Here is a 16,445-nt window from a genome sequence, read left to right as displayed (position 1 = left end):
ACCCGCTTAGCAATAGCTAGAAATTTAAAAAATAGTAATGAAAAAATCCTTTCTCCACCTTGCTTTCATGTTTGAGTTAGAGAAACAAAAAAAAGAAAAAAGAAAAGAAATGGAAATGTGATGTTATCAATTTTTGGATATCCCAAAAAAAAAAAACCCATCAATATCAACTAGGTTTACTAATATATTAACAACAAAGGAAATGAAAAAAAAAACATTCAGAAATATTTCAGTATAACAATTGATAATTTTGTTCATGTTAAGTAAGATTGAAATGTAAATATAATGAACAGATATTCTAACAATTCCAATTAAACTATGCAAATTATGAGCAGAGCCAACACGGACCTCTACAACTGAGGTGGAAACTGGTGCCTTCTCAAAAAATCCTTGATATAACTAATTTCACGAGTGACATACCTTAAGAGTATAGTGATGAGGCTTACTATTGAGAATGAAGACAAATTCATCAAAAGACAAAAGAAATATGAAAACGTTAAATGCAAAGAATGCGTTTTTCTTTCGTATATAGTTAGCAGAAGTTGACATATTGTTACAAAGGTTACAAGATGATATCTACTTTTTTTATTAGAGAAACTGATTGTATATCAATTCTAAATAACAATGACCCTTTGCTGAACACAGATGACACACTTTGCACCAACATTATTCAGGTACATATAATTATACAGTACCGTCACCTTGAATATGTTTTCATGAAAATGTCAAGTTTCACTCAAGTGTGAATTCAGAAAATTCTTTGAATTGTTAAAATTATAATTTTAGTGATATCTCTGTTAATATTTCTCTTTTTTCCCTTTATTGTCTTCTTTATGAGTGTACTTTCTCTCTTGAGGAATACCAGTGAAGACTTTTTTTTTAAAAATATAAACCAAAATTTCACAAATACATTGAGCGTCTCTGTGAAAATCGATATACATTAAAAATGTGTAATTTCCCCAAATATCGACAGCTGGCTTTGGCATTCATTTTGATAAAAGTATATAATGTTTTTCTCTGAATGTATTTTAATGCTCTAGCTGATTGAAATATTTATTAGAAATCCACAGAAAAAATCCCACAAGGGAGACATATAATATTTTAGCCTCGTTTCCTTTTATATATTTTTCTTTCAACTGACAGGGTATTATTGAATGCTAGTCTCCTCGTTGTTAACTGTACGCATAATAGATAGGTTTTCTTTGTGTAAAATGATATCGAAATTTAAACCTTCCTCATACGTTTGTGCTGATTGGCTACCGATGTAAAAAGAGTATTGACAGCTTAAATTTTTACGTAGATTTTTGACTATACACTAAAGGAAAAATTGTCAGAAGTATCGAGAACATGTGTCTTAAGTTTTATATCAGGAAAAACTCAAAGAGTATCTATCAAATTTACTGAAGAACTAGTTACAAATGTACGTAATATATATTCTTCTTCTATTTCAAGTAAAAATAGAATTTGTTATCTCATTAAAAAGGAAACGTGTTTTGCAAAAAGGACTTCTTTAGAACAGGACATTAAAATTAATCAACACATAGATGAGAGATATGACAACATTTAAAAAAGCTCCCTCTCTCTCATTTTAACGATTTTGCTATGCTATTCTTCATCACTGAAATGTGCAGATAACGATCTGTGATTATGCTTAAATATACACATAAACAGACAATAAACAAAAGTCTGTAAACATTCATTGCTTTTTTTTATTTATGTAGCAATATACCTTTATCACCTGCATGTTTTTCCCCAGCAAATTCTATGGTGGATACAATAGCCTTCTTTGCAACTACCAGCTATTTTTAGTCGTATCTTGATTGACGTCTTTCTTTAAGTCGTATGTTGACTGACGTCTTTCTTTTACGTGTAGTCGTATGTTGACTGACGTCTTCCATACAATTTGTGAAGCCATTATTTTCACACTAAATTGTCTACGGGTTTGATTGGACTCAGAGCACGATTTCTTATCATTTCATCAATGACCTCATGACAAGTACGACTTTAATTCCATTCCGCGATATGCCATAAATCATAAGAATGGAATACAATGTATCAGTTTCAATAAATTCAACTAAAAATTATTTTCATATTTAATTACTACTGATAACGTAAACAGCTCTTTTGCTACTATAATATATTTCCGAGCGTCCTTTTTTAATGCCCTGTCACAGATTTGTATCCTTTGTAGATATTTTGAGATCGATGAGTCTTCGTTATCGTCACCTTTTTCGTGCATGTAGATTTTAAAACATATATTTATTTTGATTAACTTTTTAAACAAACGTTTGAATACTTATTTTTACGCTAAAATTCATGAATTTACTTAAAAACAAATATGCTTTGTTCAAGTGTACATGTATTGTGTGATAGATTTTGTTTGTTTTTATTGTTTAACGTCTCTCTCGAGAATATTTCACTCGTATGGAGACGCCACCACTTGCCGGTGGAGAGCTGCAAATTGTTGACTTACAGTGCTGCTATCCCACAAGTTGACATGGGATGGGTTTGGATAGGATTCAGGATTGAGGATTCACGATAGAAACATATACCGTAAACTGGAAATTTTTGCTGTAGATAAATTTTTTGCAAATTTGCGCGTGCATTGTATTCGCAAAAATATATTTCTTCAAAATAAATCAACAACAACAAAATGATAAAAAAAAAAAAAATTGCTATCTTTAACATGAACAGGTGTTCGTAAGCAGTGGTCATTTTAAGAAACCTGTTTATACTAACAAGTTAATTACCCGTCATAATCCGTGCGTGAGAATGCCTTCACTTCACCGATGGTTTGAGAGGCAGTATGTCTCTTTTAAATTATTTCTCTAAGAGAGGCCAGTTGTTTAAGAAAAAATGTTTTTATCTGAAGGTTTGTTAAAGCTGACATCGTTTAATATAATTATTTTATGTACATGCGTGTTTTATTAAAATAGTATGAAAACTTTAAATAGTTTAGATGTTTTATCTCGTAAATTCTAATATTTTTATCTGATTGTTGAACATTTGCATTGTTTAGTATTGTATGTACACGTGTAATTTATTGAAAGTACATAATCCGATAATTGAATGTTGGCATAGTTTAATATTGTATGTACAATGTACATGCGTATGCGAAACTGGTATGAAAATTTTAAGCACTTTTTAATTCAGCACCATGAATGCCAATTCGCAAAAAATTGAAACGTAAAAATTAATCAACAGCTTTTTGACCCAGATTCGCAAAAATAAATCGACGTAAAAATTTCCAGATTTACAGTAGTAGTTAATCCAATCCTATCCTATCCTGTATCCTACAGCCAATCAGATTCGAGTAAAGGTTGATTCATATTTATTAATATTAATGCACTTAATCAATCACATATTATTTTATGTGGGAATTTAATTGTAATATTAATATCACAAATGATAGGAGTGTTAAAATCCTAAAAGACTGTGTAAATATCTTAAATGTAAAAGATCTATGGTTTGATAAATATAAAAACCTAGATGGTTTTACATGGTGTGACGCTTCTGATACTCCCAAAAGTAGAATAGACTTTGTCTTTATAAGTGATGAACTACTAAATCAATTCAAAAATATATCAATTAGAAAGATTCCAGGAACGCATAGCAATGGAATAAGAATGTCTGATCACAGAATGTTGAAATTTGAATATAAAATGGTTGAAAATAAACGGGGGATGGGATATTGGAAAATGAATACCTCTATTGGAAAATGAATACCTCTATTTTAAGCGAGGATGATTATAAGAAAAGTATTATTCAGCTAATACGAAATACTGAAAAGCTAGATAAACCATATCTGGAAAAATGGGAAATCTTGAAACAAGATGTCAAAAATATTTCAATTAATTTCTCCATTAAACGCCAAAAAACTTTTAAACAAAACATAATGGATATAGAGAAAGAAATTTCTGAAATTGAAAATTTACCACATTATTTAATAAATATGAATAGGAAACGAGAATTAGAAACTCAATTAAGCAACCTTTATGATAAAAGGACAAAATGGGCACAAATTCGATCACGTGCAAAATGGGTTCAAGAAGGTGAAAAGAATACAAAATATTTTCGAGGTCTCGAAAAAAAACATCAGAATCATAACGTTATTAATGAAATTGAAACTGATAAAAAAGAACTACTTTCTACAAACTGTGATATTTTAGGAGAAATGTGTAACTTTTATGAAAAACTATATAGCTCAAAATTGATACCCGATAAGAATATAAACTCATATCTAAACGAATGTAATATAGAACCCTTAACTGAAAATGATAAAAATGCATGCGATATGTTTCCTACTCTTGAAGAATGTAAAGAGGCAGTTATAAATTTAAAGACAAACAAATCCCCAGGATTAGATGGAATACCAAATGAATTTTATCAATGCTTTTGGAAACATTTATCTCCACTATTTTATGGTATGTTAAAAGAAATATTCCAAAACAACGAGATGAGCTTCTCGCAGAAACTTTCTGTTGTATCATTAATACATAAAAAAGGAAGTAAATCCTTATTGAAAAATTATAGACCAATTAGTCTAACAAACACTGACTATAAAATAATTGCTTTTATTTTTGCTAGACGCTTACAAAAGATAATTGATAATTACAAAGAGACGAGCAAACCGCGTATATTAAAGGGAGATTCATAGAAATAAATGCCAGGTTAATTCTTGACATTTTTGACTACTGTGAAAACAACAATCAAGATGGTTCACTTCTTTTTTTAGACTTTGAAAAGGCATTCGATTCCGTAGAATGGAATTTTCTTTTTAAAACCCTCGAACAATTTAACTTTGGTAATTGTTTCATAAAATGGATAAAAATCCTATATAAAAATCCTACTTTCCGATTAAAAAATAATGGCTGGATCTCCAAAACATGCGAAATGAATAGAGGAATTCGGCAAGGATGCCCAATATCTGCAATATTATACCTTTTTGTAGCGGAAATATTGTCAGAAAGAATTACAAACAACATCTACATTGAAGGTTTTAAATATAAAAATTCAGATAAAGAAATAAAAAATATACAACACGCAGATGATATGACATTGGCACTTAAAAACATTGAATCATTATCCCAAGCTATAAGTACAATAGATCTATTTTGTAAACACGCGGGATTAAAGATCAATTTAAACAAGACAGAATGTATCCTTTTAGGCTCTTTAAAAGATCAATATAACAATGTGGAAGGTATAAATATAACAAATCATGCAGTGAAATGTTTAGGAATATACCTAGGACATGATAGGATAGAATGCTACAATAAAAATTGGATGAAAATATATCATGAAATAGAAACTTTATTTGAGTCTTGGAAGAAAAGAAAATTAACACTTTTTGGCAAATGTGTAATAAATACCTTAGCTATTCCTAAGTTGATTTATAAGGCCACAATACTAGAACTACCAGATAAAGAATATGTAAAAAAGTTAAATATATTAATTTTCAATTTTATTTGGAATAAAAATGAACGAATAAAAAGAAATACTGTGATAGGGGAAATAACTGAGGGTGGCATAGGTTTGACAGATATAGAATCAAAACTGAAGGCATTAAAAGCAGCCTGGGTTCCTAGACTGCTGTTAACCAAGCATGTAATAAAGGACTTTGTAAACAGCTTTTGTAAAGCTCTAGGTATTGATTTGCAGTATCTTTTAATTACATCAGAAACAGTTAAAAAGATTTGATATTGTTCAACACATGCCGCTTTTTTATAAAGAAGTTTTTTCATGCTTTAACCTTTGCAAAGAAAACACAAAACTAGATACAGCACACACATTTTTGACAAAACCTATTTGGTCCAATAAGATCTTTACCTACACGGGAAAATCATTTTGCTTTCAAAACTTGGTGAAAAGTGGAATCTTATATACAAAGCACTTATTTAATGAAAATGGAAATTTAAAATCTTTAGACGATCTTTCTTGTGTTATTAAAAACAAAAGTAACTGGCTTTGTGAATATATGATAATTAAGACAGTATTTATAAAATATGAACAAATATTTGATTATTCGAAGATAAACTTCATCAAAATAGATAATCCTATCTTAACCCTTAAAAAACAAAACACCAAATTTTTCTACTCTAAATTAAAAAAGGAAAAATTACAAACTCCATGCTCTCAAAGTAAACTTAATATCGAATTCCAAATAACAAATATTTCGGACTGGGAAAATATTTATTTACATAAAATAAAATTAATGGAGGACAAAAAGTTAGCCGAATTTAATTACAAGCTACTAAATAATATACTATGCAACAATTTATTTTTAAGTAAATGGAATAGACAAATAAACAAATATTGTAAAATTTGTCAAAATCAATTGGAGAATACAAGACACTTAATTTTTGATTGTAAAACTGTTTCTCAAATATGGAGCACAGTCAGTGAATATGTCTGTTTTCCTGTTCATTGGAAACACATTGTTATCGGATTATGCTTTGTTCAAAACAACACAATAAGACTATACAATAAACTTTTCTCTTTTATTGCATATAAAATATATAAACACAAAATGTTTTGTCGAATTGATAATATTAAAGAAAGTGAAAATTCTCTGATACATGCTTTAAAAGACTCTGTTAGGTCCTATGCAAATGTTATGAAAATTATGAAAAATACTAATGATGGAATTTACTTTCAAAATTTGTCTTTGAATTTATAAATTGTTAACTCTTTTTAATTTTATTTTAAACGAACACTCACTGCAGGGTGGGTCAGTCATCCTGTTATAAAATCAACCTGGAGGTAATGTGGATGGACTCTTTAGATGTTATTTTACCTCCGGTTGAATGTGAGTGTTTCTCCAATGATATATATTTATAAAATCATCATTATAGTCAATTTTACTATTTACAATTGACAAATATTTTCTTTGTATTTAATATTATGATTTTTTCAAATTTCTATGACCTATGTGACCATGTCCTCAGAAAATGTAAATTGTGTAAAGATATATATCTGTAATAATTGCATTATTCACACGCACACACAAAAAAAATAAAAAATAAAAAAAAAAAAAAATTCATATTTCAGAATTAATTACAGAAACGGAATATGTTAAAACGTTTACAAAAGAAATATTTATAAAATTACAATAGAAAATAAACATTTTTTGTTTATTTTAACACAAATTAATAATTAACTTCGAGTGACATTGCGTACAATTTAACCGTGAACGATCACCGGAATAATCTTCGCATGTAAACAACGAAGAGTTCGGACATCATGAGATCTTATTTTCTTCAGCATGTTTGGATGATTAAGCCAATTCCTACTTGTTTGAAAGTTCAGTAACATGTAACTGTGTTAAATGTGCTGTTTGTGTGGATAATTCTACACAAACCGCCAACGGCGGACAAACAGATCGATATCGCAGTTGTTTGGTGCAAGAACATGACTGTAAGTATACTACACACTGTTCATGTGTGCATGTTTATACATTTCCCTCCTTTAAACAATGTTATAATGACTTGAGCTATCAAAAATTTTATTCTATTATAATGTAGACAAAAATCGGGTGTGGAAAAATAGGAAGGGGAGGGGGTTAAAAATTTACAAATACTCTGTCATGATTCAATGTGTTCTAAAACAATAAGATGTATTATGCCTTTTCCAGTTTGTTATAACTATATTATTTCCCTACTGTGGTTTAAAAAATGTTGTTGTTTTTTTTTTTATTTGAGTGCAATTATAATAAAATAAAGACAGAATCATTTCTTATGCTACTGTTTAAATTGTATTATAAGCCAACTCAGCTTTAGCTTTAGTGTGCCTATTCTGCTAATGAGAGACGAAGTAAATTGATATCATCCATTCTGGCTGTACCAAAAGGTCTTTTTGATTGATGGGTTCACAACTGGTTAAAGTGCTCTTGACTGTCTCCCACGTTCTACGTCACCAGGTCTACACTTTGAAGAAAAACTTCATGGACTTTATAGTTTTTTTAAAATGAAAAAGAAGTTGTAATTTTTTAATTTTTATTTATTTATTTATTTATTTTTTGTGAAAATTGGCTAAATAAAGTCCTTTTGAATTGACAAAAAATTTGTTCACAATCTATTGGAACAATGCAATGGAAGTCTGTACTTCTTTTTCTCGTTTAAAAACTCAAAAGAAAAATAAGGTATTGGAATATTAATCAGAAAAAGTATTGAATAATTTACTGATTAAGGAATAAAGGTAAAAAAGGTAAAAAATTGTAAAAAGTTTGACAAAAATCTTTCTTGGTCAATTTACATAAATTTCTCAAAACAATTTTTTATAAATTTTTGTTTAAATTTTTATTTAAAATCTGATGGAAAAGCAAGGATTATCAATAACAAGAATCTTCTTATTTCCAGAGATGGCATTGTTGACCTTGTGACCAAATCTGAAATATATTCATCTGTTCAATCTTGTTTACCGGTCACTGTAGCCTACTCGCTTCCATTCTCTTTCGTCACGTTCAAGCTGCGTCAAACCGGACAAGACGTAAACATAGGTAGTGACTGTTCCTTCGCGTAACCCGGCATTAGTAGTGAAAGTCACAGGTCTTTCGGATGATGTTTTAAAAACCGAGGTCACGGTAGGCGTTGGCACGATAAACAATGGCCGTAAGTAACGAGTATAGGTCTTTTGATGCCCTTCACCGACATACGGTGACCTGTCTGTATGAATGAAAAAATTCTCGAATGGGACAACATACAATAAATCTTGTTGAAATCATGCGTGTAAACCTAAGCGAAAAAATTCTCGAATGGGACAACATACAATAAATCTTGTTGAAATCATGCGTGTAAACCTAAGCAATAAATAATAAAATTTAAGACACCTCCGCAGATCACGGGCAGCTATAATATGAATATTGCGATAAGCCATAGCTGCCTTACGGCTTTTAATAAAGTGTCATATACTTGAATGATCTGCATGAGGTTGAAATAAGAGTGAAAATTATTTGCCTTAGTTAATTTAGTGAGGTCAGCCAATACAACAATGTAGAAGTACTTGGATTAAAGAATGCTTTCTTCAATCTAGTGCCCATCAGCAAGGAATATTTTGGAATTTTAATGACCTCGTTAGATAAGATAAACACTCCAAAAAATTTCAGGGAGAAGGAAACCAACGAATTCTGTTACATCTGAGGATAATTTAAATAATTGGAAGTAGAAAAATAACATAATAGAGGAAAACAGGAGTTTGTATTACTAACCAAAAAAACAGGACACATAAAAGAATTCCTAGAATACGGAAACTAAATACAACTTCATCGGTTAAAAAAAAAGGGGGGGGGGGAGTACTAGGTGACCAGGCCCCGGGATCATGAAACATCTTAAGCATAAGTCAAAATCTTTAGGTTGTGCTAAAATTATGTATAAGTGAAGCAGTCCAAAATTAAAATATTCTTCAATATTGCATTAAAAGCCTTGATATCGCCAATTTAGAGATTAATTTAATATTTAATAAACGTTTTGCAGGCAGTTGAAAATTTGACTTAAGTCTAAGTCTTTTTAATGATGCTGGGACCAGATTGAACACTAGGCCAACGAATGCCCCGAGGACACAGAGGAATTGGTGTGAGATTTAGAGAAATTTGAGAAAAGAAGAAAAGTGAAAACAGGGAAAGGACACTAGCAACAGTGACCCAGAAGAATAAACAGAAAAAGAGGAAACAGGAATGGAGTGATTTCTCTTCCTCCACTGGGTAGCAAAAGAAAGGCTGAAATTATAGCAGAAAATTAATAGACATTCTTTGTTCGTTAATAAAGAATGAAAACATACTGTGAAATCTGTTACATTTCAAATGTAAAAATAAATACGGTGAAAAAATGGTAAAGAAAAAAAAAATGCTGTCATTCGTTATTCTTAATGTGAATTACAAAGGATACAGACATGTTTTTATAATCATGGCTGAGGTCGATAATTAAAACAATAACACAGTGCATGAGAATAGAGATTGGAGTGTAATTCTTAGTGAAGATCCATCCCTCTTTAATACTATTTATCTAAACTGAGAATGGGCAAGGTCCATCATGGAACGCCTGCACTGCCAAAAGCTACTAAGGGTGTTGAATATCTTTCGCACAATTTTGAGTTAATAGAGCAACAATATTTGGGCAGAATACATCAGCACATTGAAGAGTATGAAATTCTATAAAGTTAATTGATTTGACTGCATAAGTAAGTAACAAATGAATCTGTTTGATAATTATCACGGTATAAACTTGTAAGGAACAAAATAAATTCGCATTAAATTGGTGTAATATTTTCTTTACGATAAGGGTTTCAGGAAGCGAGTGGACAATGAAGAAGGGCACTAATGCCAAACAAAAGTGAATGTAACGAACGGTGATCCATCTCAAAAAAAATCAAAAAGTCAATATAAAACCGTGACCAGTGCATGGAGACCCCCGGAAATTCAGGAAGTGGGATCAGGTGCCCTTGGAAGAGTAAGCATCTAAGCAAATTAAGTTGGGATTAGGATAACGGCTTTACTCTCCTCAACTCTGTGTTCTTCTACTCCTACAATTTATGACGCCGAGAAAAGGGAGCAAGTGTTACCAAAAATTAATTTTCTTGATTTGTTGGATATAAAACATTCAGATTCACACTAGAGCAACAACTAAAGATCATCATCTTTAAGTTCTTAGAGGGACTGGAACTTCATTTGACGATTTTTGACGTGTTCGAGGCACACCGCAATGAAGCCCTAATCGATACATTAAAAAAAGTACAAGTGTTGTGTTTTTGTGCAAACAAGTTGTACTAGCTGATAAACTAAAACCCTTCGACTAAACGGTCAACAAAAAGTACAAAGAAAACATGAAATTAAAATTCCAAAGCTGATACTCATCTCAAAAGAAATGTCTGAAAATAAACCTTGTGAAAGTGCGCATATTTCACAGATCGATCTTAAAACATCTGATATCAGACCATTACACGCTAAATGGGCTATTAAGCTTCTCAAGGTCTTTGAAAAAGATTTAAAATTCCGCGCTTCGCAGTACAGTTAAGGCAACATTTTCTATAAAAAGGCACCAAAAACGAGACACTTAAAGTTCAACCGTCTTATTTATTAGCATGAAACTCTATCTGAAATATCTTAATGGCTTTATGAAGAGTTTGTCCATCGCTTTTCACATCGGTATTTTTTGTCATCATGTGACCCTCTAAAGTCACGTGAGCTCCGATTTTAGGTCAAAATATGAAATGTCAAATTTAACCAAAAAGTGCAAGGGCAAGGCAAACAATATTTGAACTGCACAAGGTTTCATTGTGTCCCTTGGTATCTATCCTATCGAAAAACTGATGCTCATTCAGTCAGATTTCTGAGATATTTAAGTTATCCATTGAAAACAAACACCAGTATTCAAAAATAGGGTATTTTTCATCATTTAATCGGAAATTTTAAATTGCCTAATGAATTACAAAGAAATGAGCATCACTTTTTAAAAACTATACAGTAAAATAAAGAATTTAAAATAAAAACCTACCTCTTGGGTTGTCGCCTTGCCCTTGCACTTTTTGCTTAAAAATTGAAATCTTAACACATTCATTCTAAATATAGTTTTCAAACGCATCACTGACCCAACATGGGAGATAACTCTGTGGTACTTAGTAGAGTTTGTGTACCTCGCAAATTTTAAACAAATACCTACGGACTGCGCTGGGCTTTATTTCACTAAATCAAAACGGTATGCATAAAAAATCTTTGACTTTACTTTGTTTTGTATATCTTCGTTCTTTTATACGCTACACAAGACGTATTTGACACCTACCGCATTTCCTCCGTTCGCCTAAAATTTGCCGCAACATCCATCATGCAAATAAATTGGAAAATGCCCATGGTTAAAAATATTGAAAGATTCAGTCATTTGTAATAAAAATAAAAAATAGACAGCCCCTATCATTGATTAAACATTTATTCTTCCTCAGTAGACACACAGAAAAAATATCTCCAACAGAACTTAGTAGTTTTTCTTTCTTTTTTTTTTTTTCCATATGTGATTATTTTAGTTATCAAACCTTCAACTGTTTATGGATTCTAGACTACGTTAAAAGTTTTAAGAACAGAAGGAAGAGATTGGGGTGCTTACTCCTGTATTTAATAACCTGTTTTCCTTTCTACAGATCTAACCCCCCCCCCCTCCCACCAGTTTGCCTCTGGCTCCTTTGATACCATATACTTACTGGCATGTTAAAAATAAATTATTAAACAGTGTTTACATCAGGTTTTACTTATTTGGGTATTGTAGCACAAATCATATCAGCGTAGGGGGGAGGGGGGCTTTAGTCTCATGTTTTTGAGTAATTATCAGTCAATGCGCAAACAAGATAATCATAGTAAAAACTTTGTAATACAGAAACAGATACTCTGTTAAAGAACAAGTGAACACAATATACATGCTGAAATTTAGATCTTGTTGTACCCCAAAACACAGACAGGCGCATACCAGAATGGAAGTGAAATGTAAGCAGAGAACGGCTGGGGTCCGCTTTGAGACCCCCAGTGGGTCCAGATGAGGGCCCAGGGGCGAAGTCCCTGGAAGCTCATGGTTTTTACCAAATATTTCATTCAAAATCATGCCATTTCGATTTTCTTTAGAAAATACAAGACATAGTAATATTGTTTTTAACACAAAGTTAAATACTTCCGTGCAAATTTATTGTACATGTAGAGGCTGAATATTTTTTTAAAAGATATATTGGTATCATCTTTCGGCAGCAAATATAATTAATAATTTCAATTTTTAATAAAAATAATATTTCAAATCATATTCTAGTGGATCACAGCATTCAACGGTTGATATTTTCTCAAAGATCTTAAACTAAATTATCAATGTGTTGTAGAAGAATTACAAATTAATGAATGTTTTATTTGGTTTGGCAATGATTTAATAAAACATTACAATTTTTTTTTTTTTATAAAGACATAGTAATATAGAATTTGAATTTGAATCGAAACAGTATGAGATAAAATAATTTGAAACAGAAATATTTGCTGGATGGTATTGATATTTTTTCTCTTCTCACAAATCTCTCTCTCCCTCCCCCCCCCCCCCCATTTTTTTAAATTTGTAAACGATGTGTACGCACCTGCCTATTTGCGTATAAGCAGCTACGCGCCTGTCAGAATACATGCAAGTAAAGATACTCAAATCTTAACAGCCTTCAAACTTTCACTCCATTATACTGTTAAAAATTCAAAGTATTAGTTATCTAGAAAATTTATTTAATTAAAAACAGCCTTTCAAATTCAAAGACAAGCTGTAAAGGGATTTCTGAGCAGGTGCAAATATTTCAAACAGTCCACAATTCAAACAGTTCTTCTGGATGAAATCAATTCTGAAAACAAAATGAAATACCATTATGGAAGGTTCATTGGTGTTTTAACAAGAGGCCCATGGGCCACAACGCTCACCTGAGTCTATATGGCCCAATCTGCTTTGTCAGCAGATTTCTTCTTCTATATATTCATACGTAAAGCTTTGATCAACTGTTCTAGGCATAACCTATCCCCAGTTGCCATGTTTTGAATGAAATTGAATCTAAACTTTCTGAGGATGCTTCTATATTCATATAACTAATCATGGTTTTGCTATTCTTGAAACGGAATTTTAAAGATGTCTGCCATCCTACCCTGGGGGGGGGGAGGAAGGGAGGGGGGTTCAAGATTTGAACAAACTTGAATCTACACTACCTAAGGATGCTTCCATATCAATATGACTAATTATGGCTTTGTTGTTCTTGAGAAGAAGATTTTTTAAGATATTTCTTATAATATATTCTTTTGTTAAACTTTGATCCCCGATTATGGCCCCACCCTACTACTGGAGGATGCCTTGAACAAACTTGAATCTACAATACTTGGGGATGCTTCAATATCAAAATGACTAATCACGGCTTTCCTGTTCTTGAAAAGATTTTTCCTATTTATTCCTATGTAAAACTTTGATCCCCCATTGTGGCCCCACCCTACCCCTGGGGGTCTTGATTTCGACAAATTTGAGTCTACACTATCTAAGGATGAATCCGTATCAATATGACTAATTGTGGCTTTGTTGTTCTTGAGAAGAAGATTTTTAAAGAATTTTCCTATATATTCCTATGTAAAACTTTGATCCCCCATTGTGGACCCACCCTACCCCCGGGGGTCATGATTTGAACAAATTAAAATCTACACTACCTGAGGATGATTTCATATCAATATGACTAATTGTGGCTTTGTTGTTCTTGAGAAGAAGATTTTTAAAGAATTTTCCTATGTATTCCTATGTAAAACTTTGATCTCCTATTGTGGACCCACCCTACCCCCGGGGGTCATGATTTGAACAAACTTAATCTACACTACTCTGAGGATGATTTCATATCAATATGACTAATTGTGGCTTTGTTGTTCTTGAGAAGAAGATTTTTAAAGAATTTTCCTATATATTCCTATGTAAAACTTTGATCCCCCATTGTGGCCGCACCCTACCCCCAGGGGTCATGATTTGGACAAACTTGAATCTACACTACCTGAGGATGATTTCATATCAATATGACTAATTGTGGCTTTGTTGTTCTTGAGAAGAAGATTTTTAAAGAATTTTCCTATGTATTCTTATGTAAAACTTTGATCTCCTATTGTGGACCCACCCTACCCCCGGGGGTCATGATTTGAACAAACTTGAATCTACACTATGTAACGAAGGTTTCCCATAAGTTTCAACTTTTCTGGCCCTGTGGTTCTTGAGAAGAAGATTTTTAAAAGAAGACACCAAATTTTCACTTATTCTTAATTATCTCCCCTTGGAAGAGGGCATGGCCCTTCATTTGAACAAACTTGAACCCCCTTCACCCAAGGATGCTTTGTGGCAAGTTTGGTTGAAATTGGCCCAGTGGTTCTGGAGAAGAAGTCGAAAATGTGAAAAGTTTACAGACGGACGGACGGACGGACAGACGGACTACGGACAAAATGTGATCAGAAAAGCTCACTTGAGCTTTCAGCTCAGGTGAGCTAAAAAAGTGATACTCAAAACAATGCATTGAGTAACATGGAAAGCATATATACATGACTCTACTGTTTTTATTATCAAAACATTTCAATAATCTTGCTAGGAATATGTATGGTTTAGAGCTTATATGGAGCATACCTTTTTATTTTATTGGTGGAAACACTTGCTGCCTGAATGAATTGTTCAAATTGTTTGGGAGTAGCTACAACACAATATATATGTAATGAGTGAAAAACATAATGATTACTTTTGTAGAATGAAATGACATTGCATTGTACAAAACAAACCATGCTATATTATATTTTCTGAAATTCATAAAATAAATGGAAACAAACTTTTGATACAAAACTTTTCTGGGAAATTCTTTCACCTGTACAACATTTTAAAAAAAATATTTAACACTGGCATACTATAAAATTAATGTGAAATGCTTTAGTGTGATCATATCCAGTGAAGAAATTGATGCATCTATTTTGATAGTTCTAGCTGATGTAAATGTTAGTTTTAACCAGTTCTGTGACAGCTACAATGACAAAAGAATTATACATATAAACAGTACATAAATACATGTATATACATATCAGACTGACTTAATGTACATGTAGTCAGACAAATGAAAATTCAAACATTTTATCTTCATTAATGTAGAAATTCTACAAATTTACAGCCTAGTGATATAGATAGTAAAAGTTCTATGATGAATTTAAAATATGAAGCACTGGTAAAAACTGAAATCTTAAAATTCACATATTTTTGATTGCCAGAGGTAACAAGAGGCCCAAGGGCCTTAACGGTCACCTGAGTATAATACAACAATTTAGAGAATCCATAGAGTATAAAATGAACTGAAAAGTGAAGCTTTGTTGCCCAAAAGCAAGAAAAATAGGGTGATCAGCTTCAACAAAATAATTAATCTAGTGTTCATTAACAGTTCATAAATTAGGTTCTAATCTGTTCCCCATTTATCACTATCACCATACAGTATATTAACAAACTATCAATGCTTCTGTACTATTTTAATTCCTTGTTGAAATCTCTTACATTGGACTCTCTTGGTCTTTGATGAACATTGAATAAGACAAGTTATTTTTGTCTCATTTTTATTTATATATTACTTACAAGTCTACCTGATCATTAAAACTATGAAAGTACTTTTTGTATTATACAATAAAAAATCTTGCAAAATTCTCTTATTCTATTAACCTTTCAAGTACATTATTTACAGTGACTAATTATCAAAAGTAAATGGCAAAGGGGAATAACTCCCCTCAGTAGAATACAAATTAATAGAGCCCTGGCCAGGACCAGAACACTTGACAAAATGGCCCAGATGTTCAAAAATATTTATCAAAACTTTTACTCTTTTTGCCTCTGATATGCCCAGGTGCAGAGAAGATTTTCAAAGAAATAATGCAGTTTTTACTACAGATTCACTACATTATCAATAGAGCCCCC

Source organism: Saccostrea echinata, unplaced genomic scaffold, assembly GCF_033153115.1.
Source record: "Saccostrea echinata isolate AGI-Se365-2 ecotype Australia unplaced genomic scaffold, CSIRO_AGI_Sech_v1 ptg000033l, whole genome shotgun sequence".
In the NCBI taxonomy this organism is placed as follows: Eukaryota; Metazoa; Mollusca; class Bivalvia; order Ostreida; family Ostreidae; genus Saccostrea; species Saccostrea echinata.
Note: the sequence above shows the minus strand (reverse complement) of the source record.